The sequence below is a fragment of the Rhinopithecus bieti genome, unplaced genomic scaffold, assembly GCF_001698545.2.
Source record: "Rhinopithecus bieti isolate Rb0 unplaced genomic scaffold, ASM169854v2 scaffold_9981, whole genome shotgun sequence".
NCBI lineage: Eukaryota > Metazoa > Chordata > Mammalia > Primates > Cercopithecidae > Rhinopithecus > Rhinopithecus bieti.
The window spans coordinates 4,660,661-4,680,418 of record NW_016806838.1 but is presented as its reverse complement, the minus strand read 5'-3'; the positions used below and the strand labels follow the sequence as shown (position 1 = coordinate 4,680,418).

Below are 19,758 nucleotides of genomic sequence, written 5' to 3'. Positions count from 1 at the left end.
AAAAAAAAAAAAAAAAAAAAAAATGCAGAAAATTACAAGAGCTCAAAGGGAAAAAAATCTAGACGTACGACCTTTTAGCAAGATCTACTTAAACAATTCTGGACAAATGAATTGTCCAAAAATGAACCAAGGTTAGAATCCTTTAATATGTAAAGAGCCCTTGTGAGCCAGTTAAGTGAGAGTTAAATATAATAACTGGGGGAAAAGACATAACCACTTAGTTACAAAATAGGAAATGTAAATGACATACACATATAAAAAGATTTTCACACTCACTAATAATCAAATACATGCAAATGAAAATGAGATAGTCTTTATCTATCATATTTATACATTTAAAATATTGTGAACACAGGATCCAACACTGCTAAGATTATCATGAAATGGGTAATCATATACACTGAAAAAACGAGTTGAAAATTGTATCATAATTTCAATGAGTAATTTGGCATGACAACAGGAAAAAAATGCCTTAGCTTTCCCAGGCCGGGTGCAGTGATTCACACCTGTAAGCTCATCACTTTGTAGTCCTAGCTAATCAGGAGGCTGGGCTTGAGCCCAGGAGTTCGAGGCTGCAGTGAGCTGTGATCACACCATTGCACCTCAGCCTGGGCGACAGAGTGAGACTCGACTCCCTTTCAAAAAACACAAACAAAAAACAACCACAACCCGTTTGACTTTCTAGATATTTGTTGAAAGAAATAATTAAACAATATGCAAACTATGCATCAGAGTTGTTTGAATAGGAAGATGAAAAAAAAAAAAAAAAAAAAACTCAGGGCTGGGTGTGGTGGCTCACTCCTGTAATCCCAGCACTAAGGCCAAGGAGGGTGGATCATCTAAGGTCAGGAGTTTGAGACTAGCCTGGCCAACATGGTGAAACCTGTCTCCAGTAAAAATACAAAAACTTAGCCAGGCGTGGTGGCGGGCGCCTGTAATCCCAGCTACTTAAGAGGTTGAGGCAAGAGAACGTCTTGAACTCGGGAGGTGGAGGTTGCAGTGAGCCAAGGTCACGCCATTGCACTCCAGCCTGGGCAACAAGAGCGAAACTCCACCTCAAAAAACAAACAAACAAACAAACTCTATCTGTAAGGAGCTGGTTAAATACATTATGATACATATGTGTATGTGTATTCATGTATTGAAACAATGTATAGCCATTAAAATTATGCTGAATATCTGAATGAGCAAAGCATAAAAACGCTCATAAGGTAAAAAAGCAGGATATAAAGCAATTCAAGTAGTATGATTTCTTTATTGTTTAAAAAAATGTGTATGTATATACATATATATAAACACATTATAAATGCATAAGAAAAGATTATGGGAGGATTTTAATCAAAATGGTGATGGTAGTTGTGGAATTACATATTTGCTATATTTTATAAGCTTTCAACAACGGGCATGTATTACTTGAATTTTTTTTATGTTTTATTGTGAAAAAATTCAAATGTACACAAAAGTAGCTAGAATATATGTACCTATCAACAGCTTGGATGAAGATCTTCAGGGGTCTTGGTGTAAGAGCTGGAATGTGGCCCTTTGTGAGGCATGGATGGGATTGGGGTTTGGATCCAGCTGCCTTGGAGGGTGCTTGTGTCAGTGCTTGGGGGAAGGGTCCAGATGCAGCCTGCAGAGCCACGAGAGGGCATATTTCTTATTACTACTGAATTTGTACATTTTCTACATATTTGTTTAGTGTTGTATTTAGTTATCTATTCAAGTGTTCTAACAAGGTTTAGTACTTTTCTTTTTAATTTGAGCACTTCACAGTATAAAGATTAATGCTGTCATAGTATTGCCAGTCTTTCCTCCATCTGTTGTTTCCCTGATTTTTTCTTTAACATAAACGCTTCATTTTCCTGTAGTTTGATTGACTATTCTTTTCCTTTTTGAATGCTTTCCTTTGTTTCTAAGCAATATTCAATGCTACAGATTTCCTATGCCTCTACATTTTGTACTTTAATCGTTTAATCCATCTGTAATTCATTTTGGTGAAGCCAAAATGATTTTTCCCAAATTGCTAATGAGGCATCAGAATTATTTATTGAATAATTTTCCCTTCCCCACTGATTTGTGATGACTGCTTTATGATTTATTAAATTATTTATGCAAGGGTCTATTTCTGAACTATCCTAGTTCACTAATCTACTTCCTCCTTTTATGACAGCACCATAGTATTTTAATTACAAAGGCTTTATATTGCATCTTAATACCTGGTAGTGCTATATATTTTAATATCCAATAGATCCGACTCCCTTCCCCCAAAACCACTTTCAGAATTCCCCCGATGTTCTTATCTATTTATTTTCCAAGCAGACATAGAAACATCTTGTGAAATTTAAAACATCCTGATGGGACTTTCAGAGGAATGGTATTAGACTCATGAACTAATTTCAGAAGAATCCAAATCCTTAATTTCAAGTTCATCATCTAGAAATAGGGTTTTAGTTAAACTCTTTAAGTCTTCTTCATCTACAACTAGGCAATCTGTAGTTAATAATGTTATCATTTTTCTTTATAATATTTATTCTCCAAGTTACTATTTTATGACTCTCTGCATTGACTAAAACTTGAAGAGGTGATGCCTTTAGTTTTTCACCAGTAAGTACAGTGGCAGTGGGCTGCATGAACCTGATCTTTCTTATAATGTTAAAGATTGGTCACTTTATATATCACTCTTAAAGTGGTATGTAAAAACTTAAAAACTGATTGAATACACTTTTGGAATTAATGAGGTTATTACATATTTTTATTTAAACAACTTATGTGAACCATGGGGAAATATATGTATATGAAGCCATTCCTGCATTCCAGGAATATAATCTATTTGGTTATGGTAGAACATTCATATTCTCTATTGTTGAAATCTACTCACTAGAATTTTGTCTAAAACTTTTACATTCCTAAGTGAGACTGGTATAGATCCTCCCTTTGGGAACTTGCCTGTTTCGATATCAGGGCCATGCTTGCTTGAAAGAAGGATCTGGAAGTTTTCCATCTTTTTTCTCAATCCCAGAACAGTTTATATAACATAGGAATTATCTGTTCCTTGAGAGTTTAAAAGGATTTTCAAAGGCCTTTTTATATCTTAAAATATTCCACCTGGCACAGGGGTGTATGAGCGTGTGTGTGTCCATGTGGACATTACCATGTTAGTACACATTTAGAATGACATGTAAGATACTGATTTCAAATGGAACAGCTCTATTATAATTTATGGCCATTCTTTCCCCCATGAAAAGGGAGTAAATGCCCAAGATGATAAAGTGTTGAGAAAAAAACACATTTTCCCAGGCTTTGGTTCCAAGGGCCTCCTTTTAAGAGGCACATGAAGGTTATAGAAGGTGATCATGGTATATTGGATGTGTTGAACCATTCAAATTTCATTGAGGCTGACCAAGTTTGGCAACCACAACTTGACCACTGACATTCGGACCTGGCATTCGGACCACTGACATTTCTGACCACTAGAAAAGCTAAGACCTGGAGAGACGAGGAGAACCTCTGTCTAGCCCCAGGTCACCTCCAGTTCTGTGGTAAAGGTCTTCCAACTTCCCATTTTATTGTGTCATCTCCAGCCTAGGATGCTTCCCCTCTTCCACCGCAATGAACACTTGTCACTCTAAGGCTTTCTGTACTGCAGGGCCCCTGGACCAGTGACCCTACAAGCACTTCACAGGCACCACAAATAAATGCTCAGAGCTGTTTTGGACTGAATATTTTTCTTCCCCCAAACTCCTATGTTGAAGCCCTAAACCCCAATGGGATGCCATTCGGAGATGAGGTCTTTGAAAGATAATTAGGTTTAGGTAAGGTGATGAGAGTGAAGCTCTCACGATGGGATGGGTGATTTTATAAGAAGAGAAAGAGGAGATTCCTGTCTCTGGGTGCACAAGGAAGAGATCAGGTGAGTACACAGCAAGATGGCTCTCACTCACAAGCCAAGAGAAGAGGCTTCAGAATAAACCTTACCTCGCTGAGCACCTTGATCTTGGGCTTCCCAGCCTTTAGAGCTATGAAAAATAAATTTCTTTTTTTTTTTTTCTTTTTTTTTTTGAGATGGAGTCTTGCTCTTTTGTCACCCAGGCTGGAGTGCAGTGGCACAAGCTTGGCTCACTGCAACCTTTGCCTGCCGGGTTCAATGATTCTCCTGCCTCAGCCCCCCGAGTAGATGGGATTACAGGTGCCCGCCACCACACCCGGCTAATTTTTCTGTATTTTTAGAGACATCGTTTTGCCATGTTGGCCAGGCTGGTCTCAAACTCCTGACCTCATGATCCACCCACCTCAGCCTCCCAAAGTGCTGGGATTACAGGTGTGAGCCACTGCGCCCGGCCCATAAATTTCTATTGTTTAAGCAATGCACTTCATGGTATTTTGTTATGGCAGCCTGAGCTAAGACAAAAATGTTGTGGTAATGTCTGTCAAAAAGTACAATGTCATCTGCCGTGGAGTAAGATATGCCTTAAGAGAAACCAGTGGTAAGGGGTCTGAACAAATTAAGATCCAATGTCAGCCGGGTGCGGTGGCTCACGCCTGTAATCCCAGCACTTTGGGAGGCCAAGGCGGGTGGATCACGAGGTCAGGAGTTCGAGACCAGCCTGACCAACATAGTGAAACCCCGTTTCTACTAAAAATACAAAAATTAGCCAGGCTTGGTGGTGTGTGCCTATAATCCCAGCTACTCAGGAGGCTGAGGCAGGAGAATTGCTTGATCCCAGGAGGAAGACGTTGGAGTGAGCCAGGACTGTGCCACTGCACTCCAGCCTGGGTGACAAAGTAAGACTCTGTCTCAAAAAAAAAAAAAAGATCCAGTGTTTGCCAGAACGTGCAAGAACTGTGCCATAAAAGCATATGAGCAAAGATGAGGATACTAGAAGGACTCAAACGGTAACGCTTTGCCCAGGAATGCGGTTAACAGGCAATAACTGTAGGTGTTAGAGTGCCACAGAATGGTCTTCTTTTTATTGAGAAAGACACATCTGAGATCACATCCTTGTTTACAGGAGACCCATGAAATGTTAGAATTAGGACACCTTTTGCCAGTCAAGGTGATGAGTGTTAGGATAGTCCTGCAGGAAGGCAACAAACTTGCTTTGGCTCCAGGATTTCACGATTCCATTCATAATTTCACACGGGCGAGCAAGTAGTCTTTCTGTCCCGGTCAACAAGGATAGAGGAGTTGCTTTCACACCAGTCATGGCCTAACACAGAAGCTTAATCCTGGCTAGAAGGCAAAGTGTGTTTGTGGCAAAGCCAGGCAGACGTGTAATGAAAGCAGAATGAGTAATGTTTAGTTAAGCTTCTGGATGGCAGGGGTGGTTGCGTGTATGTTTGGGGATTTTTAATGACTCCAAAAGGCGTCTTAAAAAGTCACACTATTTTGGCACTTCTGAGATGCAACTTTTGCTACAAGTACTAACACCAGCAAGTGACTGCTACAAGTATTAATACTAGCACTTACCAGCAACATTTTTCACAAGCACCCCTTCCTTTCTGGAGCTCCAGGGATCAAACCAAGCTTTCTGCATATTTGCGGGGGGGTGGGGAGGTTGGCGCACACACCCTTTCCCACCTACAGAGGCATACCATACAATTGAAAGCCAGATCAAATTGAAGACATTTATCAATTTTAGGGTTAAATGGTGGAAAAGGAAAAACTGTTGACACACTTTCTAATTTGAACTACTTAGGTATTGCAAGATTTTCTTCCTGCTGGTGGAAAATTAAACTAACAATTCTAAGTTAATGACTGGAGGGTAAACGGTTCCTTCTTTATTTTATAAATTGGATTTATCAAAACTTGTATTAAAATGGATTTTCTCCCAACTTTAACTTATAAATCCAATCAAGGTATGACTCTAGAGAACCTTAGGCTCCAAGTGAGGCTTCAAAAAGTAGGGTGTATTTCCCTACAGTTGCGCATTCAGGAGCTAACTCCACATCACCAGGTGAGCGCCCAACACCCGGAGGGCAAATGCAGGGCAGAGCCCACACTCCCTTGGTGTACTTTTCACCGGTGATGTCAGAAAAATAAGAACAATGTAGTAAATTATTCCTAAAGCTGAGTGTTTTCAATTTAAAGATTTTTGTTTTGTTCTTATATTATCTTTTCCTACTACTTTGGCATTAAGATGGTTTTATCATAAAAGCTTGGTGATGAGTGTTAAGAGTTTTTAAAATGTCCTAACTTGGCAAAATAAAAAAGACTGGGAGCCCTAGGCCAATGCCCTAAAGCCTTTTTTTTTTTGTTTTTTTTTTCTCTCTCTCTCTCTCTCTCTCCTAGTGCTTTCTTGGTCCAGGCAATCTTCATTCGAGAACCACTAGTTTACAGCACTCTCTGAGCCAAGGAATTTGGAGTCAATCAGTGCTCATCTAGGTATCAAATGGTGGCAAGCCCCAAGTGCAACTAACAACCTACAGAAAACGGAAGTCTAACTTTAGTCAACACTCAGGGGAGTGGGGATGAAGAATGTAGTCTTCAAAGCTCCTGGTCATTCTGGAACACTGTTCTCCTGCTGCACCCTACATGCTCAGCCCTCCATCGTCAAAGCCTCCTCCTCCTGGTTCTGGAACAGGTGGTAAAGCTTTTGGAGGCCCTTTGCCAACCTGTGCTCTCCCCACCATTAATCTGGGAAACCCAAATCAAGATGCTTGACCCTCCTGGGATTCTGAGAGGTCAGCCCTGTGGCACCAGAGGCTTTCGGGAATGATTCACCATATCGTCAGCTGAAATTCTACTAAAGTGTATGCCCAAGACTAGCTTCTCAGTACTGCGGCATCTCACTCAATCCCAGTGATCTGAAAATCCATCCATCCTCCCAGGACAGTTGGTTCAGGAAACCAAAGGCAAGGGGGATCACTCATCCCTCCAGAGCCTCCAAACTGAGAATAAGGAAAAAAATCGCCAGGCTCAGTGGCTCACACCTGTAATGCCAGCACTTTGGGATGCCAAGGTGAGTGAATTGTGAGGTCAGGAGATTGAGACCATCCTGGCCAACATGGTGAAACCCCGTCTCTACTAAAAGTACAAAAATTAGCCGGGTGTGGTGGCGCGTGCCTGTAGTCCCAGCTACTCGGGAGGCTGAGGCAGGAGAATCGCTTGAATCTGGAAGGCGGAGATTGCAGTGAGCCAAGATCATGCCTCAGCACTTCAGTCTGGCAACACAGCAAGATTCCGTCTCAAAAAAAAAAAAAAAAAATTCAGCTGGGATAGGTCATGACAGGCCATCAACTATTTAAGAGATTTTTCAACTAAGAATATAAGAACATATTGCCATAAAATTTTAAAATCTCTATATTCTAGAGATTATATCTATTTTAATTGTATGCTCCTTAAACTTCTCTCTATTTAGGCTTCCCCAAAATGAATTCTAACAGGAAAAACAAACAAACAAACAAAAAAAAACTTCAGTAAAAAAAGAATCCACAAACACTAAATATTTTAATACCTTTATTTATCTCCTCTCTAACAGAACTAATCAGCAGCAGATAATAATATTTGTTGTGAAGAGAGTTAATTTTCTAGATTAAACATGTGCATAAAAACATAAAGGTGACAATATTTGGCAATATATGACACTAATAAAGGTAGCATTTATTGGGCTAAGCACTTGACTCGGATCGCCTCAGTTAATCCTTACAGCAAACCTATAAAGTAGGTGCTATTCTTATTTCCATTTTATAGATGAGGTTATAAATGAAGAACCTCATTATTGTAATTTAATCTTCACCAACCCAGAATTTGAGTTCAGTGTTTACTCTGGCTATTAAAAGGTTGAATAAGCAAATGAGAAATTAAACGGGATTTCAGAAGGTATATTTAGCCTGCTAGAAGGTCCTACGTTTTAAGACACACTGAAGAACAGATGCTACCTGCTTCTAACAGGATGTGTTTGGGAAGGTTCTGCCTGACACTATACACATGGAAGTGTATACACTGGAAGATTCAAACTTTTACTAGTTAAGGTTGAGTGTCCTCTCACTATTATCCTCAATGACTGGTCCAAGTTAGTAAGGTTATTATTCTACTTTTACCGGTGGTACAGTATGATGGATGTCAGCTGTGGCTCCCAAGATCTATTTCCCTCCTCCCCTGACAGTGTCCAGAACTCTACACACCCCCAGTCTCCCCACAGCCCGGTGCAGAAGCCAGTCTGGTGCAGAAGCCAGCCTGAGGATGAACTGACCCACGGAGGAAGGAGCAGAGAGATTAAAAACAAAACAAAAAAAAAAATCAAAAAAAAAAAAACAACTTGGATGGTTTAGGATACTGCTGAGCTGCTGGTTCACACCCACCCTGCAGTCCACCCTATCCCTGCACATGGCAGGTACATGAGCTGATTAATCAGTTCATTGTGCCGACTTCACAATGCAAAGTTTCACTCAAACATACACAAAAGCCTCTTTTGGTCAAAAGTAGAAACATCCTTATAATCCAAGTGACCTTCAACTCTTAACTCTGTGAGACTGTTCCCATTTGCTCCGCAAATCCACCCTCCATCCCCCTCCACACAGCTCTGCCCCACAGAGGCTCTGCCCTCCGTGGACAGCACCCACCCAGTTCCCTTGCCTTCTGGCTCTGACTGAGGCTACCTAATGGGAGGCACTGGCATCAGGAGACGGGAGATCTCAGGGGTTCAATGAGGGTATTTATTCTCTTGGTTCTTTCCTGGCCATGCTGCTATAGGCTGATTGCATTCCTCTACCAGGGACACCTCTCCAGCTCCTGTTTCCCATCCTGACAGCCAATGCCTCCCTCTTCCTTCCAGGCCTAGGCACAGTAACAGCTCCCTGACACTGCTGACCCTGGGTGCTTCAGCATCCCTTGTTGGCTTCTCTTAACTCTGCCTGCATCCTTATAAATAGTCCCTTCAGTAGAGGCTCTTCAATTACCCCATTTGCGCGAGCCACGTTTCCGACTGGAACCCCAAGACGCAATGGCTTTAAAATTAAATCAGAATTAGGAACAATAAAAAAGAAACTGAAGCAATCAACTCTGAGCCTCACATAGGAGGAATGGAAACTTTGGCACATGCCAAGAAAACAAAACCACACACACTGAAATAATCGAATCAGACACCACCACCCCCTTCCCCACTGTCACCAAGAATGTGTGGAGGACGGAGCCATCTCCTGCTGGATCAGGGTTTACACCTGAAATAAAAGCTTAACATTCTATTTATGCACAAACTACTGACCCTTGAAACAGCTTGTGGGAGGCCCGGCAGAGGAATCATAGCTGTATGCCCATTTTATGGAGGGACAAACTGAGAATGGAAGGGATCTTGAGGCCAGAGCTGATAAAAACACGAGGAATGCCCCAGGGCCACCTAAGGCTCCTGAGTCCAGGAATCTGCCTCTGACATTCTCTGTGGAGCTTCCCACAGCAGCCTTCTACACCACCACTCTCCAGAGATGCATCCCAGACATTTTTAAGTCCTTCTAAACACTTCTAGAACTACCATCCGTGGACGTTCATTGGATCCTCAACTATTTACAATTCTGCGAAATCAAGAGAGACAAGACGCCCTCCACCCCATTCCAGAAGCCGCCAAAAACCATTATGTGAATCCACAATCCCTGACCACTTCCCAAAGAAAATTTTCTAGAAATCAATGGATGTCCAGGCCCAGAGCAGCCCTCCTCCGCTTCCTGGGGCATTCTCCACAACATGTGGGTCCAAGAAATGGTCTTACGACTGCTTTGCTGTAAAATGTTCCAACACCAACAATACCCGAGAAGCTACCTGTTTGAAGATGAAGAGGCTGAATCTTTCAGGGTAGTCCTGCTTCTGCGTCTTCTTCCTTCAGCATCCTCCACAGCCAGGGCCTGCAGGAGTGACCCAAAGAGCACAGTCAGGACATCAGGCTTCAGCACGGGCACAGTAGGTATTGATCAGGAAGAGGACTGACCCGGGATAAAACCCTGAAGAACCCAGCAGCTGATGGGCCTACCCAGGAGGAGGACCCAGCAAAGGCTGCTGAGGAAGGTCCCCGGGGTAGAAGAGGACTTAGGAGACCAAGACGTCCAACTTCACTATGGTTATTCAGGCTCTAAATCCAAGTCATCATGGCTTTCCTCTTTCCCTCACACCCCATGTCTAATCCATCAGCAAAGGACACCAGCTTTAATGTAAAGTAATATCCAGACCCTCACCATTTCTCAACACCTCCACTGGTACCACTTTGGTCCAAGTGAGCAGCATCTCTCATTAGGTTACTGTGATAATCCCCTAATTAGTTGTTCCACTCCTCCCCTTACCTTTCTATAACCATGTCTTGGAGGTTGAACAGTGTCTCTCCAAGATTCCTATGTTGAAATTCTGATCCCTACGATCTCAGAATGTGGCATATTAGGAAACAGGGTCATTGAAGATGTCATATTAGGAAACAGGGTCATTGATGATATAAAAGTTAAGATGAGGTCCTACTGAAGTAGAATGGGGGTTCCTAATCCAAAATGACTCTGGTGTCCTTATAAAAAGGGGACATTTGGAAGATTGGAGGTTTTCTGCCACAAGCCAAGAAGCTACCCAGAGTTGGAGAAGGGCCCGAAACAGACCCTTCCCTGGAGTCTCCAGCCAACACCTTGATCTTGGACTCGCAGCCTCTAGAGCTGTGAGACAATAAATTTGTGGTTTAAGCCACCCAGTGTGTGGTACTTGGTTATGGCAGCTCAAGCTAACAAATATAGCATGCTCCCCAGAGCAGCCTAAGTGATCATTTAAAAATCACTCTTCTGCTCAGAACACTCCTATAGTATTTCATCTGTATCAAAGTAAAAGCCAAAGTCCTTGAAATGGCCACAGTCCAAATGACTTGGCTGGGCCTCTTCCCTGATGGACTGAGACACCTGACCTCTTCTCCTCCTACTCTGCCCTTCCTCCATTTCCTCCAGCCACAATGGCTTCCTCAAACATTCAGGAAGGCTCCTGCCTCAACCCCATCCCCATTTGCTCTTCCCCATCCTTGGAGCACTCATCCCCCAGGCATTTGTCACTTCCTACAGGTTTCTGCTCTCACGTCCTTTGCAGTGAGGCCCACCTCCAACCCCGGCCCCCTTCCTAGCCTCCTTCCCTGTTGTATTTCTCTTTGCAACCCTTATCACCACCTGACATTTATTTATTTTTTTCAACCCCCTTTCCCCACTTCCCTTAAATTGTAAACTCCCTGAGAGCAGGGACATCGTATTATGGTGTGCCCAGAGCCTGGCACATAGTAGGTGCTCAAGAAATAGCTGTTGAAAGACTTTGTATGATGGAATCAAATAAGCCAAGAGAAAAGAAAGTTGCAAGAAGAAGGAAGCTGTCCACAGTGTCCAAAGCAGCAAAGAGCCCAGACAGATAAGGACTGAAGTGTCCGTTGTGTGTGGCAACATGGAGGCTGCAGGTGACCTTAGAGAGAGCAGCCCCTGCAGAAGGCGGGAGGCCTCTGCAGCAAACCCACCAGCTCCCTGCCCTGGACCAGGTACAAGCCCCCACCGGTGGAGGCCAGCCTGCGTGGGCTGTGTTAGCGAGGGCAGCTTATTTCCATACATCCATCTGTGAGGGGTGGAGAAAAGAGAAGGTGAGGCTGAGGGGTGTGAAGGTCTGAGGAAGTTGGGTTGCAAGACTGAGGCGTGAGGTCCCAGGGGCTGCAGGAAGCAGGGGGACCCCTGTACAGGGAGAGGGTTCTCTCTGGCCAGAAGGAAGGATGTCTCTTTCTTTGAGTGCAAGGAAACCAGGTGGGAATGAGCCCAGATGCAGGTCAGCACACAGGAGGGCAGGCGGGAACCTGAGTGAGCTAGCCGTGGAGTAATATTTTCAGTGAACAGAGAAGCCAGGTTGTCTCCTGAGTGGAGAAGGGCAGATAGGAGAGGAGGCTGGGATGCATGTCCTACTGTGGATATCAAGTGCAGGCGTGGCCCTGAAACCCAGCACCTCCTGACGTTTGTGCCCTAGGTGGCTCACTCTCTCACCCTAGTCCACACCCTGACTGAGACAGCCAGCTGCTGGCCAGCATCCAGGAGGGCCCTGCTCTAACCAGAGGCCGTGGTTTCATAGAGGCACAATCTTCATGGATGTGAGGTTTTCTGTGACAGCCCTCAGTAGCCAGGGTTTAGGAGAAGTTCCTAAAGCTAAATTCAAAGCCCCAAGCAGGTCCATCTCTTTCTATGAAGGGTTCATCATTCTCCCGGGCTCCCAGACCCAGAACCTCATACTCCACTCCCTTAAATCCTCCCAGTCACAAAATGATGCCTCTTCCTGCATGAGAAGATTCATTATTCCTTGAGTACCTACTAAGTGCTGGGTATGTTACAAGTTAAAATCCTCAAACAAGAGTCCTGTGAAGTGTTTTTAGCTACTATTTACAGACGACAAAACACATTGAAAGAGATGAAGTAATTTGCTCAAGGTCACACAGGTAGCAAGTGGCAGAGCTGAGATTTGAAACTTTCCACTTCCCTCTCGTCTTTTCTACATACACTACCACCACCCTAGTCCAAGTCCTCAACATTTCATTCCTAACACTTGACATGACAAATGTCTCCTAAGTTACCTCCCAGGACTGCCCATTTACAGTTCACAAATTGAGACGGATCTTCTCACAGCACTGCATTTACCAATCCCGGCCCCATGCTTTGGCTTTGGAGGCTCCTCAATACAGGAACATTCCAAGCTCCACAGCCACCCCTTGGGATCCTTCACAAACGGTGCACATCTCCTTCTTCGATCTTGCTTCCCATGCATACCTCTGCTCACCCCATCTGTAATCCCCTGCCCAGTCCATGCACCCCCATCAAGGTCCCAACACCCAGCACATTCCTCCCCTGCAGCTCTGCCGTCTGGCCACCCAGCTCCAGCCCTCTCCTGCAGTCTGCTGGGTGGCACCAACCCAGCTTACCAAGCTCTCCTGGCTCTTCTGAGCTCACTGCATCTAGCTTCTCTGGGCAAGAGTTCCCTGTGCTCATGTGGACTGCAAGCCTCTTCAGGGCAATGAATCGTCTAATGCAAATGCTTGCAACTGCCCACTGCTCAACACAGTGTCTCAGTTATTTGATCTACAGAACAATCCTGATGCTCAGGCAATATGATTCCAGAAGTTTTTCAGAAAATACAAGGGAACCGGGATGGCCAAGTGAAGGGACACGGCCTTCTTGAAGCTGGGAGGCATACCTATTCCTCCTGCGCAGGAGGCACCGGAGTTAGGAGCACCTCCTAACATCTACTCTAACGGGGAGGAGGACGGCTGGATTTGGCTCTTCCCTCCTCTTCCTGCACCTGCATATTCAAGGTCTTGGTGTCCTTCCTTTGCCACCCTTTCACATGCTTTTGTAGACATAGATAGATATACCCTCTTCTTCCTTCTTCAAGGGAGAGCTTGAAATGTGAGAAATCCAGCTGTATGGAGAAGCTCATGGTGACTGGCAGAACAGTCAGGGCTGGGCGCCCAGAAGCAGGAAAAAGAATATTCTATTTCTGGGAAATGAGAAGCTGGACTGATCCACTTCAATCACTGGCTGTGGACCACCATCTAACAATTCTGGGATTCCCAGAGCCACAAGAGGAAGATGCCTGGGAAAGGTGAAAATCAGCAAAGCACTCAAAGGCCATCCAATCACCCCAGGCAGACAGATGGGCAGATCTGGGTAACAAGGGGCTGAGAGAAAACCATAGGTTTCAAGGGGATGCTGTCACCAAGATGCCCCATATGAAATCAGGATCTACCCAAACCAGGGGCAACCAAAGGGGCAGTGTACTCCTCAGGACTTAGCTGAAGTCACAGGAGCACTGGAGTCAGGCCTGGGATCAATCCTGACCTCATCAGCCAGGTCAGCCTTCACCTCTTGGAGTCTGGCTCTGTATGAGTGACTGTGACGCCTAAATAAAGTAAGTGTAGGCTGGGCGCGGTGGCTCATCCCTGTAATCCCAGCACTTTGGGAGGTCGAGGTGGGCAGATCACGAGGTCAGGAGATCGAGACCATCCTGTGAATGGTGAAACCCTGTCTCTAGTAAAAATACAGAAAATTAGCTGGGCGTGGTGGCGGGCGCCTGTAGCCCCAGCTACTCGGGAGGCCAAGGCAGGAGAATGGTGTGAACCTGGGAGGCGGAGCTTGCAGTGAGCCGAGATCACGCCACTGCACTGCAGCCTGGGTGACAGAGCGAGACTCCGTCTCAAACAAACAAACAAACAAACTAAATAAATAAATAAGTGTATGGAAGTATAATATCTAGCACACTGCCTGGCCTTACATAAGGGGCTTACTCGGTGGTGCTCCCCTCCCCATTTCCAGCCTTCAGAGCTCACAGCTCTCTCTACTCTTACTAACAGAAACAAGCAGAGGCCACAGAGCATTTCCCAGTAAGAAGGTTTTCAAAGAAGGACGGCAGAAGTCCGCAAAGGAACAAACAGGTCACCCCACTGCTGGTAAGAGAGAAGCGCCGGACCTCGGTGAATGCCCGGGTTTCAAAACACAAAAAGCTCCGAGCCTCTTATCGTACCTAAACAGGAAGTTTGTGACAAACTTAGAAAACACGCATGCACAGTGGCAAGAGGCTGCACGCCACTGAGAAAAGATGAAATCCGGCCCTGCTGGGGGCCCTGTGTGGAGGAGGAACGTGCGGAGCCAACACTCCCACCGCACCAAGATCTTCCTGGCTCTAGGGAGACACCCTTACCCTGGGCTTCTCCTCACCCCAAGCATGGGAGGGATTTGGGCCAAAATGTGCGGAGTCGCTCTGGTTTCCAAAGCCAGGCTCTGCTCACCCGCTCCTGTTCTCTCTCCCACCCCTACCCACTCAGGCATCTAGGCCATCAAACACTCCCAACAGCTGGCAGGGCCTGGTGACTGAGGTGTGTAGCGGGGGGACCATTTTTTCAGCTGGGAGATCTTAGCACAGAAAGGGGAAGTGACACACAGAGGTCCCGCAGAGCTCCCGTCCTCAATCTGATCTCCATCTGGCTGCCCGGCCAGCGTCTGTATCATCGGGCCCTTCAGCATTCCACAAGGGGGTCTTCAGCTGCCATCTCCTTCCCCGTGACATCCTGCCTGGCCCTAACATTTTTACTTGCATTGTTCACACCAGGATGGGGCTCGATAACTTCAGTTCATTTATCTGAAAGTGCAGGCAAATGTGGACACAATCTGTGTCTCATCTCAAGTAGAGGACAAACTAGGAAGCTCCTTCCCCTTTGTTCACAATCTCCCAAGCACCTGTGGAATCGGCCCTTCGTCCAGGCAGTATATTTGGTGGCTGTGCTCCAGTAAATACTCGGTAGATTAATAAACAACATCAATACCTCCCTATTGCGCCTCCCCAACCAGGTTATGTCCCACTTGTCTCTGAGTCACCCTCAGCAAGAACGGGTCCCTCCACCCCTCCTGAGTGGAGGGCCCAGCTGTAAACTCGGTCTCCTGATGGTTGGCTCCTCAGCGCCCCCACATTCAGCACCTCCCGCAGTGGTTTCCTCGCCCCCCCCAAGTTAGGTTCCTTTTTAAAAAAATGACTCATTTAGGAAGAGACAAAACCAAGAACTTCAATGATAAAGATAAAACGGCAAGCACCAAGACTCTAAACACCTCCCACTCCATGTAGAATTTAGATCCGATACAGCTTCCCCAAACTGGACCTCCTAATTTGGAACTTACGGTATACACAATTCTTCTAGCAAAGACACTTCCAGTAATGTCTCAATGTTTCAGCGTCTTCTTTACAAATAAAGATGGCCCCAGGACTCCAGGCAGTAGTTTTTGCAAAATGAGGGAATGAGAAATTAAAGATTAAAGTCCACGCTTTGAACTTCTGGGTCAAAAAAGTAATTATTTGATGTTTTACTATGTTTATGAGTCTAATTTATTGATTGCAGGACATAGGCATTATATCACAGGCCTAATGAGAATTATGGGGAGTTTTTCTTTTTTTTGAGACAGAGTCTCACTCTGTCGCTCAGGCTGGAGTGCAGTGGCCAGATCTCAGCTCACTGCAAGCTCCGCCTCCCGGGTTCACGCCATTCTCCTGCCTCAGCCTCCCGAGTAGCTAGGACTACAGGCGCCTGCCACCTCGCCCGGCTAGTTTTTTGTATTTTTTAGTAAAGACGGGGTTTCACCATGTTAGCCAGGATGGTCTCGATCTCCTGACCTTGTGATCCGCCCGTCTCGGCCTCCCAAAGTGCTGGGATTACAGGCTTGAGCCACCGCGCCCGGCAGGGGAGTTTTTCATTAAAAAATGACTTCTTGGTATGTAAGAAGCTTATGACATTTGTGCACAGTATCTGAAAGGAATGAAATTATATGATACAATACAGAGAATCATAACATTTCAGGGCTAAAATGAGCCATTAAGATGACCCAAATCCAGGGGTTCCCAATGTTAGCTGCATTTCTGAAAAAATTCCCAGGCTCCCCCAGATTCTGACACATTCGGTCTGAAGTGGGGCTCTGACATCAACTGTTTTCTTTTATAAGCTTCCCAGTGATTTTAATGTGCCTACAGGGTTGAGAACCACTTATCTGCAGATAAGAAGGCTGGGATCTAAAAGAACTGAGGAGGCCAGGCACTGTGGCTCTCATCTATAATCCTAGCACTTCGGGAGGCCAAGGCAGGTGGATCACTTGAGGTCAAGAGTTCCAGACCAGCCTGGCCAAATGGTGAACCCCATCTCTACTAAAAATACAAAAGTTAGCCAGCATGGTGGCAGGTACCACCCAGCTACTCAGGAAGCTGAGGCAGGAGAATCGCTTGAACCTGGGAGGCAGAGGTTGCAATGAGCCAAGATCAAGCCACCGCCCTCCAGCCTGGGCAACAAAGCAAGACTCCGATTCAAAAATATAAACAAACAAACAAACAAACAAACCGAGGAGTCCAAAACTGCACAGTCAGTCAGACCCAAAACTAGAACTGAATCTAAAATCTGCACCCCTCACCCAGTCCGGTTCTACACTTTTGCTCAGGTTTTTGGTATTCAGATTTGCTAAAACTTTTTTTTAAAACAAACAAAAAAAAAAGCGGGGGGGACTAACTAGGGCTGCCAACTTTTGTTTTGTCAAGCAAAGGTATTTTACAAATATCTACCAGTTATCATACTATCACCACTTCCTGATGTGCCTCTTGCCCATTTGCATATCTGCTGCCCCCTCTAGTCCAGTCTCCACCCAGGAGGTAAAATTTCACAATATTTGGCCCCACCCACTGTTGCATTCACCTTCACTCACCCTGCTCCTTATGACAAATCCAATCAAAACCCAGTCCTAAAAACTTCTCCATCTCCTCCTTCTCTAACTCATTTCTCAAAGTCTCTTCTCTAACCACAAACTACTTCCCAGCCCCTCTAAACCTACCCTTCACCTCCTCCTAACCTCCACATGACAACATCTGTACAAGCCATACTAACAGTTTTGCTATTCCACACATATTATCCCTTCTAAATGTCTCCCTTATCAATGATATACCAGCAACTACTCGAAGAGGCTGCCTCTGAGGAGTAGAATTAGGGGGTAAACGATGGAGGCAGGGGAAGGTGGGGGGTCTCTTTATACCCTACCATTCAAATTTGGGACAAGCATGTATTCTTTTCAATGGACACAAATCACACATACACACAGCAGGTTACAAAATGCATTTTTATTTGCTTCTGTATTTATAAAAACACAGAAAACTGTCTGGGAAGTATACATGCCCAGGTTCTAAATGTAAATGATATCTGAGTGGTGGGATTATGAGTGACATTACTTTCACTTCCTTTTCCTCTTTGTTATCTTTATTATGTTTTATTTTCAAAATAAAGAAAAAATAATAGTTTAAAATCTGAACCAGAGCTGGGCATGGTGACGCACGCCTATAGTCTCAGCTACTTGGGAGGCTGAGGCAAGAGAATCAGCTGAGTTTGAGTCCAGCCTGGGCAGCATAGCAAGATCCCATCTCTTAAAACAAAACCAAAACCATGAACCAAGGCATTATCTGATGTCTGAAACCTACACAGTATTAAAAAGCAAAGGCACCAGAGCAGGTCACAGACTGGCATAGAGAATTATCTTTTTTCTGTAAAATGAAGGGTCTTTCCCAGCCAGGCCCTCCTGGCTTCTGTGCCCAGCCTGGGTCCTGAGTCTACCACTGCCATTGACCCCAAGCCACCCCTTGGCCCTGCCAGTCCCCAAGAACAGATGTAGAAGAGATGTCCTCGCATAGGTGTAAAGCCCCTTCCAGAGCCTCTCTGGCCTCCTCAGGTCAACCCCCACCAGCTCTCCCTGGTCCCTGAGGAGGATCCATTATCCTCTCCTGAGTGTCTCCTCTGAGCCCTAGTTTTCTCTGTTTTCCTCTATGTTTTTCCCAGGCTATGCTCCCCAAGCGTTTCTGAGTCTCTGCAAAGGGGAGCAGCCACAGACAATCCAAGTAACCCTCAGGCCCACAACCTGTAAATCAGGAGCCCAGAAACTCTTTAGATGGAGTGCAAGCCATGGGATTCTCCACAGTCCCCACGGCTCCCTAATGTTTTACAAGGCAGAGAAGAGGGGTGGCGGAGTGCTCTAGGTAGCAAGAACAGAACTGAGAGTTCAAAGGCCTGGAGGTCAGAGGGTAGGTGATGTGTCTAGGGAAGTAAAAGGCATTCAGGATAACCGGAGTGTCTCTGAGCATGTCCCAGGCCTAGCAGAGAGAAAACTCCAAGGGAACTTATCAAAATTCACAAGGGCCAGCAAAGAAGGGCCTAAACAAAGAGTTCTCAACCTTTCATCTGTTGCGTCTCCTTCCAAATGCTTCCTCACTTGATCTACCCTTCCAGTGTCTAGGAGGATCTAGGCCAACAGGAGTGGGTGGCAAAATAGGAATAGAGAAAAAAGAAATGAGACTAAGCAGCTCCACACAGGAGGAAGACTGAGGTCCTCCCAGTGCAGCGGTTCCCAAGGCCGGGAGACCTGATGATCAACTCCCTCCTTAGCATCAGCTCCAAAGGCGAAGGACATTTGCAATGTATCCAAACTTCTGGGGCTCTCACGGAAGCTTTTTAAAGGACTTTGAGACTTCAAGAGTGCCAAAACACGGATTGGCGTGCTCAACCAGATGCATCTGTGACCTGTGTGAGGCCTTCTGGGGAACCCTACAGAGCTGGACTAGCATTCAGCCTCTATCCTATAAGAAGGAAGCCGTCGGCAGTTCTCTTTCCTTAAATGTTCCCCTCCATTGTGCCTGCATATGGCAACCTCATCTGTTCGGGGGAAATCTTGCCCTGAAGAAGAGCTGTTCTGTTTAAGTAGGTGGTATGTGCCTGTCTTCCCTCCCTCAAAATTTCAACTAAGGCCTGGCACGGTGGCTCATGCCTGTAATCTCAGCATTTTGGGAGGCCGAGGAGGGTTGATCACTTGAGGTCAGGAGTTCCAGACCAGCCTTGCCAACACAGTGAAACCCTCTCTCTACTAAAAATACAAAAATTAGCCAGGCATAGTGGTGGGTGCCTGTAATCCTAGCTACTCAGGAGGCTGAGGCATAAGAATCACTTGAACCCGGGAGCCAGAGGTTACAGTGAGCCAAGATCGTGCCACTGCACTCCAGCCTGGGTGATAGAGCAAGACTCGGTGCCAAAAAACAAAAACAAAAACAAAAACCCCTCAACTAGACTGTAAGCTCCTACTAGAGTCAGCTCTAGCTTCTGCTTCTTCACTTGCCTTAAAGAAAGCCCTCCCCGGCCGGGCGCGGTGGCTCAAGCCTGTAATCCCAGCACTTTGGGAGGCCGAGACGGGCGGATCACGAGGTCAGGAGATCGAGACCATCCTGGCTAATAC

At 45.4% G+C, this 19,758-nt stretch overlaps 1 protein-coding gene across 15 annotated transcripts in view; it reads right to left on the bottom strand.

Annotated features, from left to right (window-relative positions):
• TRERF1 (transcriptional regulating factor 1) overlaps positions 1-19,758 on the bottom strand; it is a 241,152-nt gene that overhangs the window by 136,550 nt on the left and 84,844 nt on the right. For 14 of the 15 annotated variants that reach the window (XM_017878225.1, XM_017878227.1, XM_017878235.1 and 11 more), the window contains one exon: positions 9,752-9,834. The gene's annotated coding sequence lies outside the window, so the exon portion shown is untranslated. Of the gene's footprint in view, positions 1-9,751; positions 9,835-15,633; positions 15,726-19,758 lie in introns of those variants that run through there. The other variant, XM_017878231.1, reaches the window with a different exon arrangement.